Raw genomic sequence first — 12,649 nt, 5'->3', positions numbered from 1 at the left:
TTTTAGCAATATGTTTTACACTAAAACCTTGAAAATGTAACAAAAAAATCAGGCTCTGCAGGGCAACAACCTGAATGCAGTAGACAAATCTAAGTCATGCCCAGCAGCATTCCAGAATAATGTGTCAAAGAGAAAAGCAGAAAGGCTTGTCTGTTTGTGGGAAACAATTGGGTCAGTTTATTTGCCATTCATTTAGACCCCTATACATGGAGTCAAACTAAATTACTCAATGCCAGACTTCCTATTCAACCATTCACTCCTTCCATACATGAGAGAACAGAAACATACACATTAAGCATCTGTTGTGTGTCCTTACATTACATTTCTGATTATCTGACAAAAGAAATATGACAGGACTTCCTCCTCTATACAAACCAAGATTCAATGTGGCATCTTTTGTAGCCTAGATGCACATTGTTAATAACATTTCATCTTTCCCTCTGGCAGTTCTGAAAGAGAATTTCCTAAAGCAAGTTGTTTGTGAAGTAAAGGTTGGGTCATAAACATTGCCACTAAGATCAAAATCAGGTCCATTACAATAAAATTCATTTACTGAATACAATACAAACTTAGCACCAACAACTGTTCAGAATGCTGTATGCAGACCTTTGAGCAGCACAGGCTGGACCTCCATGAACATTTTAAAGAACTGGATTTTACGAGTGAGGACACTGTCAGGGTTGGATCTGAGCCCATAGAGTCCCAAAGCAGCTCTGATTCTGAGGAGGAGACAGAGTCTGTGGGAGAGGAACCCCCTCAGGTTTCAGAGGTGCAGCTGGAGGGGGAGCCCCCCCGCTCACATTCCTGAGAGCAATACTGCCCCTGGCATGGAAAGGGAGGGACAACTTGAGCTTTTAGATGTGAGGTGCAGGCTCAAGCGAGAGGTTGCGGGAGCCAAGCTGAGGCACTCAGCCCATTTAGCTCGACGTCACCAGCTGTGCCCAGAGGCCCCATGGGAAAGGGTGAGAATTTCCCCTCCTACTCCTTAAGTTCAGAGAACGGAGACCAACTGATGTCCTAACCCTTAGAAACCCCTGGTAGGCTGTTCCTTTGTATTTCCTCTGAATCTCAGGCAATTAGCATCTGTAAGCCTCATTAGGCTGAATGGAAATAAAGCTTTGGAAAGCAGCCCTTTTGTCTGACTGTTGATTCTGGCTATTGGAGGGCTCAGAAGACTACAGGGGCATTCCTGACAAACATATAGCTTACCCTAGGTTCACACCAGCTGGTGGATCCCCATGTGAGAATTTTGGGAGTAAGCAGATCTTGCACCAAGATCATAGCTAGAAAAAGAACAAAGCTAGAGAAAGCCTGTATAAACTCATGCCTCCATATGGGTCTGTACCACAATCACTACAATCCATGTAATCACAGTACCCTGAAAAGTGGCTACCACAATTGTGCAAATCACAGCTGCCACACGTAAATCCCACATATGTCCTCACAGATCAAGCGTCATCAAAAATTTAAATGCCTCAATCCATCTGTGCAGGTATCAATCACATGTGAAATCAACTCATTTAACCAGATCATCACAAAACTAGCACTGGTCAACTCTGACACACGACTCCATCAACCTCTGCCATATGTATCTCTTAACAGTGTTCCGGGTATTAAACTATGTTTTCAAGCTCCCTATTGCAAGTTCATTCAAACAGTAGCCCAGAGGGACAAATGCAAACAGTTTGTACACACACCCACACACACACACACAAAATTAAGTGAAAGCCTAATACCCTTTTGGAAGAAATATTAGTTTGATAAAGAAGACTTTAATAATCATAAACATAAAAGCAGTTTTGAACTTCCTTAATCATAGAGATCTTCCAGTGCTGGACACATTAGGATGGCAGCCAGCAGAGTGGCCAGTACAGGTTCAAATCTGCCTCTAGACAGGATGGTCAAGACAAGATACTGGATTACAAGGAGTTTTTGTCCGATCCAGGAGGGCTCTTCTTATGTTGTTACAGAGTTAAGGGCCAAACTAGATGCAACATGGGAGATCTATGAATAGGATTTCCCACAGTTTTAACAATCAATAGCAGCTCCGAGAGATGGGGAAGGGAGGTAATGTAATTCAGCCCCACTCCTTGCATAAAAGGTTCTAGGCAAATAAGTAGAGGAATGGCTCTCACCCCTTTGTCTCAGAATGTTTTATTCAAGTTCTTGTTGCCATCACTGCAATGCAAGTAAAGGGTTGATTTGGGTCTAGGTCTGGACTTGCTCCTCTATTGCAATTTAGTCCTAGCAGCAGAAACAGCATCTTTTGATTTAATTAAGGACAGTGATGTGTGGTTGTTTGGGAGGGCTGCTCCCAACCTCCCCTCATTAAAGCCTGTCCCCTTATGCAGCTCCACGCCTCCAAACAGGCACCCAAAAAGTGGCAATTGGTTGGAAGCATGTGTATTTCTAAGGCTACAATCCTACATACATTTACTTCAGATTAAATCCCACTAAACCCATTGGGACTGACTTCTAAATACATAGGCATAAATATATGGAAATGCACCAAATACCACTAACTGTATTTATGCAAATATTAGCACTGAAGTTTTTATCATCATCGTCATCATTATTCATACAGCAGCATCATTTTTTAATCTTTTGTAAACTGCCCAGAAAGCTTTGGCTATTAGGTGGTATAGATATGTAATAAATAAATTTAAATACAGTGGAAACAAGAATGTTTGGGAAGCGGAGGCAGCGGTAAACAGGCAATGTGCTTGGGATTTGTTTATAGTCTGAATTATGGTACAATATGGGAACTATGGGGTTGTGCCAAAGGCATAATGGAAAAGGTGGGTTTTGAGAAGGGTTCTGAATGAAGTAAGAGTGGTTGGCATCATGTCGGTGTCCTGGGAGGCAGTCCCAAGCATACGGAACAGCAAAGGAGAAAGGCCAAAGTCTTGAGGGAGCAGGAGACCATTGGACAGTAGAGGATGGTTGATGTATTGGAATATAAGGGAGGAGAAATAAGTGGGGGCAAGGCCATGGAGGACTTTGAAGGTAAGGGCAAGGAGCGTGTGCTGGATCCAGAAGCAGCCAGTGTAAGGATTTGGGGGGTGGGGGTGGACATCACTTGTCAGATGACAAGAGAGGTGAAAAAGACCAATTTTCAGTGGAAAAGCTGCATACATGTTAAAATCTAAAATATAATCTAATTTCATAATGCAATACATCTTTCAAAAAACCAACATATCCCTAATGGCTGTCTCTTCTCCCATAAAAGCATAAACTCCTGTACATCTATGATCACTATGCAACACAAGAGGCCTTGCATGGCTCCTGAAAGGTACTTCAGCTCTGTTGGACCCCTCTAGGGAGGGATTTCCACAGCTGAAGAACAACCATTGAGAAAGCTTCTTCATTCACACTTGCAACACAGAAAACACTATCAAAAGGCCGTACTTGACTAAGCACAGACACTCCAATGGGGCCTATGGAAGGGGGAAATCTCTGACATTATCAGGGCTCACATCATGTCACTTTCACATTAGAATAGGATTTGCTGCCATTACGAGCTTTTAAAAAAATGTGAATATGCTTTTTAAAAATATCTGATGATGTACATTTAATACTTCCAAATTCTGTTTTCCAGACTGGTGATTCATGAACCATTTTCCTGTTCTTTCCAGACTCTGACCTACTAACATGTGAAGTACACCAAGAGACAGCTGGATTGGTGGAATTAATAGACTGGCAAAGCTTAATTCAAAGGTGGCTAAGCTATTTCATCCACACGCACAAAATAAAAATGGTAGTCTTAGCAAAATGAAGGCAGTATATGAGCTCCAGGCCGGGGGGGAGGGGCAGGGATGCAAATAGGGAGAGAAAACCCTTGTACAAGCAATGCTGATCTTTAATGAAAGTTTTCAGTGTAATAATGCTCTAAGCAGGGCAACCCCCCTTGTTTACCCTAACTATATATTATTTGTGCATAAAAATGTTAAACAAGGCATCTGACATAAAATATTCACAAAATGTCGCCGCCTAAACCACAACACACCCACGCACACATGCCGTTATAAAAGAAATGAAATACATTTTCCTATGTTACTCTGGCTTTTACCCCCCAAAATGCCAAGAAAGCAATGTCACATTGATTTGACATGCACACACACACCGTGAAAACTTGTTCAAGAAGTCACTACACAATAATGTCTAATGGGGCGAGTCTGATGTTTAAAGAGAAATGAGCCTCATGTCTGGTCATCGCTATTTCCTGCATCATCTGCAGCTTCTGCACAAATTACTTTACGAAAACCACGTATCCATTGTGTTCATTGCACCACACAAATCAGCAGCTACCCTAAAGAAATAAATATTTAAACATGATTCTTGTCATCATTATTCCATGAAATGCAACGTGGAAATCTGCCATGCATCCCTTAGAATACTGTTACATAAATGCACAGTAATGTACATTAGGCAAAAGGTATTTAAAAGCCAATTCAGGTAGGTTTTGCCAATACCGTCTCTTTAAAAAGGTACAAAATTAAGCTGCTGAACACAAGACAAGACACCCTTGCCACCTCTCCATACTCTTGCTCTGTTATACAGAAATACACACCCTCTTGCTGATCAGCATCTGTAGAAAGAATGGCTGACAATAAGAGCTCATTGATAAAATATCAATATCATAAGCCATGTTGCCATCAATGAAACAGAAACACTGTGCATTTAGCACTTACCTTTTATGAGCTAAATTCACTCCTCCTGGTGAGAAATCGCTTCTGCTTTTGGTTGTTTCTTTAAAAAAAAACACCTTTACGTGCTTCTCCAGCAAGCTAATCCAACCCTTCCATTAACACACTCCATTGCAGATAATTGCGGTCAGCACAGACTCCCCTGCTTTTCCCAGTTCCCAACACAGCAAGGATAATCACATTCCAGTGGGGAGTGAACAGATGGTGGATTCCATGGTAACCAACCCTCCTAAGGCTATTGGTAGAAGTGTGTGACTACTGCTTATTTGGTAACAATCACTCTTTGTGCTTCAGCTTTGCAAATCCCTAACGATGGGGCATACAGCATTTAGCACATACTGGGCAAGGCTAGCAGGTGATTTACCATGTCAAACAACACTGCAGCATAAAAAACCCAGGTTTAACCTTGATGTATGTACACCCCAGGCAGGTTTCACGTTCCAACATAACAATTATTTTATTTATTTTAAATCTCTTACCTACCCCACTTCAAAAGCTTGAGGCGGTTGACAACAAAGTGCAAGCATATACAACAGTCCAATTAAAATCAGATTAGAATTAAAATAAAGCAAAGTGCAAACCAAAGCCTATCGAAAAGTGAGCTTCCAACTGTTTATATGTACTTATAATTTTACTCTAGGATTTATTATTTAGGTTAGATATTTCCAGATGGCCCAAAAGTGTGTTTATTCAATCTTGCTTTCCAAATAATTAATTTTATTGCAATGCATGCAATTTATACTGTCATAAACAATTCAGAAACAGTATAATAAATCACCACAGAAAAAGTAGGAACAAAAAAGAAATTTCTAATATACTGTTAAATTATTAGCATCCTGGAAAAACAAAAGTAGATAGAAGCAAAAAAACAAAACAAACCCTCCTCTCAAGTAAGTTGATGCCCAATCTGCAAAACAGCTAGTTTTCAGGTCAATTTGTTAGAAAAAAGTATTCTATGTTACTTCGTGGCCTTCATTCCTTATAGTATTTTCTGTGTGCATACTGTATTTTGAAATGACCTTACTGAAGAAAGCTGCGATTTTCTAATCTAAGGATTATTCAACAGAGATATTAAGCAACAATTCCATGCTTTTGGTCTTAGGGCTTCTACTAGATTTATCTGCCTCAGTAACCATCAAGACTACAGCTGAGTAACCAAAAGCTGCCTCTGTTGCATATATTTATACTTGGAGCAAGGGGGACATCTTGAAAAGCCTCTGTGGATCAGTGCTGTGCCTGAAACAACTCATCTCACCTAACCATCACTCAAAGTGATGGTTAGAAATCTTATAATAATACAGCATAATACCTCACTGAAACACGCTTAGCAACATCGCCGCTACCATTATCTTCAGGGATGGCAGATGGGAAAACTTAATTTTTTACCATCTCCATAAGAAGAAGAAAAAGGAAGCTTTTAGATGGCAATACAACAACAACATTTAGATATGCTAATTTTTTTAAAAACTATGTAACGAAGGAGCAGACTGACCACTTACACACATTTTAGGAGTGTGCATAAATATACCCTCTTACTTCTTCTGTTTCCTGCACACAGTTATGACGGTGATCAGCAACTATATTAACTGGAATCAGTCTAGAACAAGTCTTTACAACCTAACATCTATTTGCAGCCATCCGGGAAAATTCCAATTACTCATTATTCCCCGTTACCCTTTCCCACCTTTTTGTGGAAACATCTAAGGCTCACTTCTTATGTTATACTACCAATGTGGTACCCTTTGGAGTGTGGCTACTTTCCACACAGCCAGAAGCTCTGAGCCGGGTAGAAAGCATACACACTGCATGCCAGCACTGCTCAAGTTTCCAGGCAGAGTAATGCTGTCATGGCTAACAACTGTAGGATAAACCCACCACCCACCCTCCACATGGGCTGAGTCTTGGCATGTTACTCTGGCAGTGTGAGAAGGATCCACACTGGAGCAGCTCCTTTGGCCTGGCCAAAGCCCATCAAAAGTAGGAATGGCAGAGTGCCAGTTTCACACTGTTCCTGTTCTCATTGATTAAGAGGTATGTGGAGGACTAGAATCAGTGTTTCCAAAATGTTGCAGCTAGCAAGTCATGCACCGCAACCCATCTGCATCCCCATCACTATGTGAATTTCTGGAAGAGTAAAAGCCCAGTCTACTGTTGCCACCGAACTCTTAAGAAGTAGAGATGGTGGTGGAGGATGGGAAAAGCAAAAGAGATGCTGAAGGAAGAAACGGGGAACAGAATGGGGTGCAGAGAGGAGCATCTACTACAGGGGTAGAGAAAAAAGGGGGGAAGTAGTTACATCAGGTGCAGAGACCTATGCATGTTAGGAAAGAGAAAAGAGAGAGTAGCTGAGAAATGGGGCAGAGAGAGGCTATGGGATGAAGAAAGAGAGAAGGCTGGAAATAGGGATGCAGAGAAGAAAGGAGGTGAGGAAAGGAGGCATAACGTGATGCAAAGATTTTAAAAAGCTGTGCTATGATGTGCAAAGAAAAAGAGCATGTACAGAACAGCTGGGCACCAGTTTGAGGAAGGCTGTACTAGACAGAAGGAAGAAGGGTTAACAGAAAGAGATGTGTAGTGGTGAAGAAAGGAGAGAGCATGATATAGGGTGCAAAGCAAAAAAGAGACGTTTTTAACAGTAAACACCATTGTAGCACAAATGCCTGTCCATGTGTAATGTAGCAATGTGACATTCTAGAGTAAAATAAAAATGTAGAGGTGGTTTTCTAAGAAATTCTAAGTTGTGCACCCCTGATCTAGGACATAGTATGGGTCCCCTTAACTCACCTGCAACCTCCAACATACTTACAACTGGCTGCATAATACTATTATAATAAATAAGACTTAGAAGAGAAGTAGTATATAAACACTGAAGACTCAAAGCACTTCATATAGCACTCAGTAATCATTACAACAGCACTGTAAGGTAGGCCTTGAATTATTCTCTTCATATTTCAGCCTGGGGGAGAAGGAAGGCTGTGCGTGGTAGTGAGCAAGTTCAGGACCGAGCAGAGATAAGAAACAAGGACCTCCAGTTCATAACTTATGCTCTTAACTACTACAGTACAACATCCAACATAGACAAAGAAGGTCCAGACCGATACAGATAAACCTCCTCTTCCTGGGGAGCAAGAGAAAAACAATAACACATGAAACACAAAGGTAGTGCGCCTTGCATGTTTTTGGCAGTTCCTCCTCCTTAAGGTATTTGGTTGGAACTTTACAAGATCTTTAAAGCCACCAAGAAGGTCAAAGGAAACTTATGGGACAACTAGAGGTGACCTGTGGGATTTGGTTCAAGAGTCACCAGTAATACACCAGCACTTCCCAACCCATTAGAGAATGAGAGGACATGTCTACATAGAACAAAGTATACATTTGCTCACACATACACATTCTGCTGGCTTTTAATACCCTGTCTTAATATGCTGAAAAAGGCTCCTGGTCCTTTCATACTCCATGTCCAGTTCTAAATGAAATTCTTTATATTCTTACTTCTAAAATATATAATACTAGCCAGTAGTCTGCACATAATAGTTCAGCACTATTAAACCAACATGAAAAGCTCAAAACTAGTGGCTAGTTAATGCTAAGCAACAAGCTCGTCACACTGATCAGGCAACAGCAATTTAAAGTACTGCTCCTTTGCTAACGAAGAATATATTTGCCATAGGAAGCAAGAGATCTATGTTCCCAGGTTAATAGCACCCACGTTTTGTTTACAACTGTTATAGATGTAAATCTGACCAAAGTAAAGTGGTCCTCTACTACAAATGGATGGCAGAGGAAATGTTATATTTTGAATCGACTATGGAATACATCTCAACCCAACACACTTATATTATCACCAGGCAGCTTTTGGCAGCTCCAGCTAGCCACAGTTGCCTTTAGCTTTAATTACAGATGCCACTAGTTTAATATCTGCAGAATTATTTCTCGTTGCTAATTACCTGCTGAGAAATAAACGTTCATTCTTCATAGCAAGAAGAGGGAGAAAACACAGCAAAGCATGTACCATTTATTCTACAACAACCAGCAACATGAACTCTCAGGGGCCAGGACTGGGAAAGCTCCAAGGCTTGGCTGGACATGCTTGGGTAGATGACAGGAAGCAGTAGGGGCAGAAGCAAAATGCTGAGAACCAGGCTGCAGGAAGAGAGTAGACAATGCGACAAAAGCCAGGATCTGCCAGATCAACAACATTTCTCCAAAAAGCAGCAGATATTGTCTACATATACCTACACACACTCAAAAGCTACTACACAATTGAACCACCTCTGATCTAAGAATAAGCCCTGACAATTTTACTCTTCGGCCTCTCTGTGGAAAGTGAATACGACTTAGGGCCTCAACGCCATATGTTCTGAGAATCAAACTTGGGTTTGGTAAGGATTGAGAGACTCAGTTAGTTGGCAAGTGGATTACCCAGAGGGCTCAAGCTGCTCACTAAAATGATTAACATTATTGAGTTCACAGTCTGCGGCTTCTTTCAAATACAAATCACGTATTTGTTGATGGTCTACATCAGGGGTTCCCAAACTTTCATCCCCCAAGGCCTGCTTGAGAGAGCTGAAAATGAGTGATGCCCACCAGTCACAAAATGGTGGCAAACAGAGGCAAAGATTGGCATAATCAGCTGGCAATTACTGAGATTATTTTACACTGATATCTAATCCCTCTTTGAAAATGGATACGTTCTTTCCCACAGCGATTTCCTTGTAGCAGGGAGTTCCATAATTCAGTTTTCAGTTAAGAAGACAATGGTCAGGTTCGGATGACACACCACAGCTTGTCATGGGTTATTTAACTGACAACAAGCTGGGCTGCCAGGTTGCATATGCAACCCCCACTTGGGGATTGTTGTCTCATGCAAACCCAGCGAACTTGTGTTTTTCGAGGGTTAAACAACCCTCACATAACCCATGCTTGCTAGCTTTCCACAACACAGCAACTCCCAAGTGAGGGTTGCATATTGGTTTAAATAACCTATGGTGGGCTGTTGTGTGGTGTAAACAGTCCCATTGGTTCTAGAGATATCGTTACTCAGCCTCCCCATTTCAGACAGAATTTGCTGACCCAGAGGCTCTGAGGAGGACTTCTTGTTTTATATTGTTTTCCTCCACTGCACACACACCACTTAAGGTATTCCTATTCACCTCCTGTCATTTCTTCTCTTCTTTCATATTTAACTCGTAACCTATCCCCCTATACTGCCACTTTCTTTCGTCTCTCCCTTCTGCTGCCTTTACATTCACTTCCTCTTATAGAACAGCTTCTCTCTCTTATCCCCTTCTTATTTATTCCCAGTTTTTAAAAATTAATAATAATTTTTAAAATATTATCCTTGCTCTCTAATCAATTTCCACTGCCACACCTGTCTGTGCAGTGGGCATGGTGCAGCTGTGGCACAGGGTGGTCAAACAAAGAGGCAAAGGACAGTCTGCAGCCCACAATTTGAGAAACACTGGTCCACTCTAACCTTCCCCAACCAGGTGCTCCCAAGATGTATTATTGATCATGCTGGTTGAGGAAGATGGGAGTTGTAGTCCAAAACATCTGGAGGGCATTGCCATTTCAGACGCTGTTGCCCAAGTTTTCCAACATTGCAGTTTGGTCAATGTATAAATGTTGTAATCTCTTAACACTAGAGAGAAGCAGCAGCCCTCTGGTTCATGTGTTCTCTACTTCTTCACCCTTGGGCTCCCCCTAGCTGTTAGAAACTCTGACTTGCTCTTAGGTTTCACAAAATCCTGCACGTCTATCCTACAGTGTTTCAAACTATCAGGTTATTAAGATATTGAAACGGTTCTATTTCATTTTCTTTACATAAAGAAACTCTGCGTTTTAAGCTCTTTAGCATGCATATTGCCATTAAATATTTATGGAACGGTAGGTTCTAGAGGTTAGCAATTGTGAGTGTATAGTGCTGAGTTTGCATGGAATATGATAGACCCTGTTCCAAAAGTTATTACAATATGAACAAAGGAAGCTGCTGAATGTATGAGTGTCTGATATCACATTAGAGTGGCTTGCAGCGTGCCTAGCAATTATCCATAATAAATGACATTTTAGAGGGCATGAAATTTTGTAAGCGATTTGTGCTGCATCACTCCTACTCTCCCTTCTGCAGCTGGAATTTAATGGAATTAATCTTTGCTATCCACTGTGAAGAATCAAAAATTCCTCTGCCACGTTACTGCATATCTTTCTTCTAATACTATTGAGAAATAAGGCCTCACATGTTGATTTTCTAAGAAGCTGGCACAAGGTTCCATTTTAAATGCCATTTAAGCTCACAACTCATCACCTGATGCTCTTCTAGAAGGTGCTAGATAAATGCAGCAGTTCAGCAGACTAACATGCCAGGTCTTGGTATTTGATCATGAAACTACAGCATCTGACCCATCTGTGACCACAGCTGTGTGCCTTAGTGCCTGGTCAGCAGAATCAAGGGCGGGGAGAGAAGAAAAGGGAAAGAACAGCAACATTCTGAAGTCCAGGTACATAGTCAGCCTGTATGTTTTCTTTGATTTACAGTAATGTTGATCAACAATTGAAAAATCCCTTTGCTTTGGAGTTTTAAGCCAGGAACTTGGTGGTTTAGAGTCCCTTCCCTGGGTTGTCATCTATTCTATTATGAAAGAGGAATTAAAAATAGTTCCCACTGCATAATCAAGTGGTGATGCTGTGCACCAGAGTCGGCTGGAGGCTCTCTCTCTCACCCACTCATTCAATTTCCCCTCCAGCTCTGGCACCTGAGCAATGCATCACTGCAGCTAGCCAACCACATTTCTCTTTGCCTCTTGGGCTCCTTTCCCCCAGAGTTAATGGCTGGTTCCTTCTGCATTCTTCTCCTCCCACTACCCACCTTACAGCTTACGAGCTCCAATAGGGCAGATCACTGCTAAAGCAAACAAGGCAAAGCTACAGAGTCCTTGCTGAGAGTGAGCAGTTACTGAAAAGAGACAGAATGAATGAGAGACACGCTTGTGGTACACTGACTTACACTTGAGGTACACTGACGTCCATGCTCAAGGCTATCAGAGAAACCTGGCTTTTTAAACTGCTGAAATACATATGGTATATTTGGGGCTATCTCCAAGGGACTTCTTCAGGTGAAGGGAGGGGATACATGAAAAACCAGAGAGGCGGAGAAGTTCAGATAAGTTGAAAGAGTAAACCTGCATATCCAAAAGAAGTTCACCAAGGCTAAGGATGCTTCCAGACCACATACATTCACAGAATTTTACAGGGGGTCCAGACAATATCATCTTCCATTTGTAACCCACACTAGTTTTCCCACTATTTCTTCCATCTTCTTTCTTACCATAGAAAATCTGTTGAGGAAAGGACAGAATAGCTGCACAGCACCTACTGTTGTTGTTTTTTAATGAAATATTGTATGCTGCCTTGAGGGGGCAACTGTACCCTGAAAGCTGATCTATCAATCAGGTAAAAATAAATACATTCAGTTTTTATCTGTGCCCTTACTCATGATCACCTCTGAGCGGGATACATATTGAATTCATCACAAATAATCCCTATAGAGCACTCATCCCAGCCACTACAGCTGCTGAATTTACAGATCTTACAGCCAACAAGTAAGGTCTTCCTCCCCTATCCCAAATCAGCAGAGCGTATGAGCAGTGCCAAATTAAACCAGCTATGCTCCCCCCCCCCGCCGCTTCCGAGGAGCTGAGTTCCTCTTGTCACAGTCTCTCCTCATTCACAGCAAATATAGCAACTACAGTGACAATCTAGTGAATACAAACCAAAGGGTTCCAAAAAGAAAAAGGAGTCCAAAAGGTTAATGTTCCAAATGTGAGGCTTAGAAGTCTCAATTCTGACTTTGCAGGCCACCTATATGACAAAAGTGACACATGCCAAAATGCATGTTCTGAGAAAACTTTTAAACCAAATATGCTAATCTGTGTGAAACAACTGCT

At 41.5% G+C, this 12,649-nt stretch overlaps 1 protein-coding gene across 2 annotated transcripts in view; it reads right to left on the bottom strand.

Moving 5' to 3' along the window:
- Window positions 1-12,649, bottom strand: part of FGD4 (FYVE, RhoGEF and PH domain containing 4) — a 154,373-nt gene that overhangs the window by 84,873 nt on the left and 56,851 nt on the right. Inside the window, exon 1 of one of the 2 annotated variants that reach the window (XM_084809449.1) lies at window positions 4,692-4,874. The exons of the other annotated variant lie outside the window; for it this stretch is intronic. The gene's annotated coding sequence lies outside the window, so the exon portion shown is untranslated. Of the gene's footprint in view, window positions 1-4,691; window positions 4,875-12,649 lie in introns of those variants that run through there. 2 annotated transcript variants of the gene reach the window in all.

The sequence above is a fragment of the Heloderma suspectum genome, chromosome 7, assembly GCF_057233095.1.
Source record: "Heloderma suspectum isolate Gila_16-S chromosome 7, 16-S_ref, whole genome shotgun sequence".
Lineage (NCBI taxonomy): Eukaryota > Metazoa > Chordata > Lepidosauria > Squamata > Helodermatidae > Heloderma > Heloderma suspectum.
The sequence above is the reverse complement of the archived record's forward strand: the minus strand, read 5'-3'. Positions and strand labels throughout refer to the sequence as shown.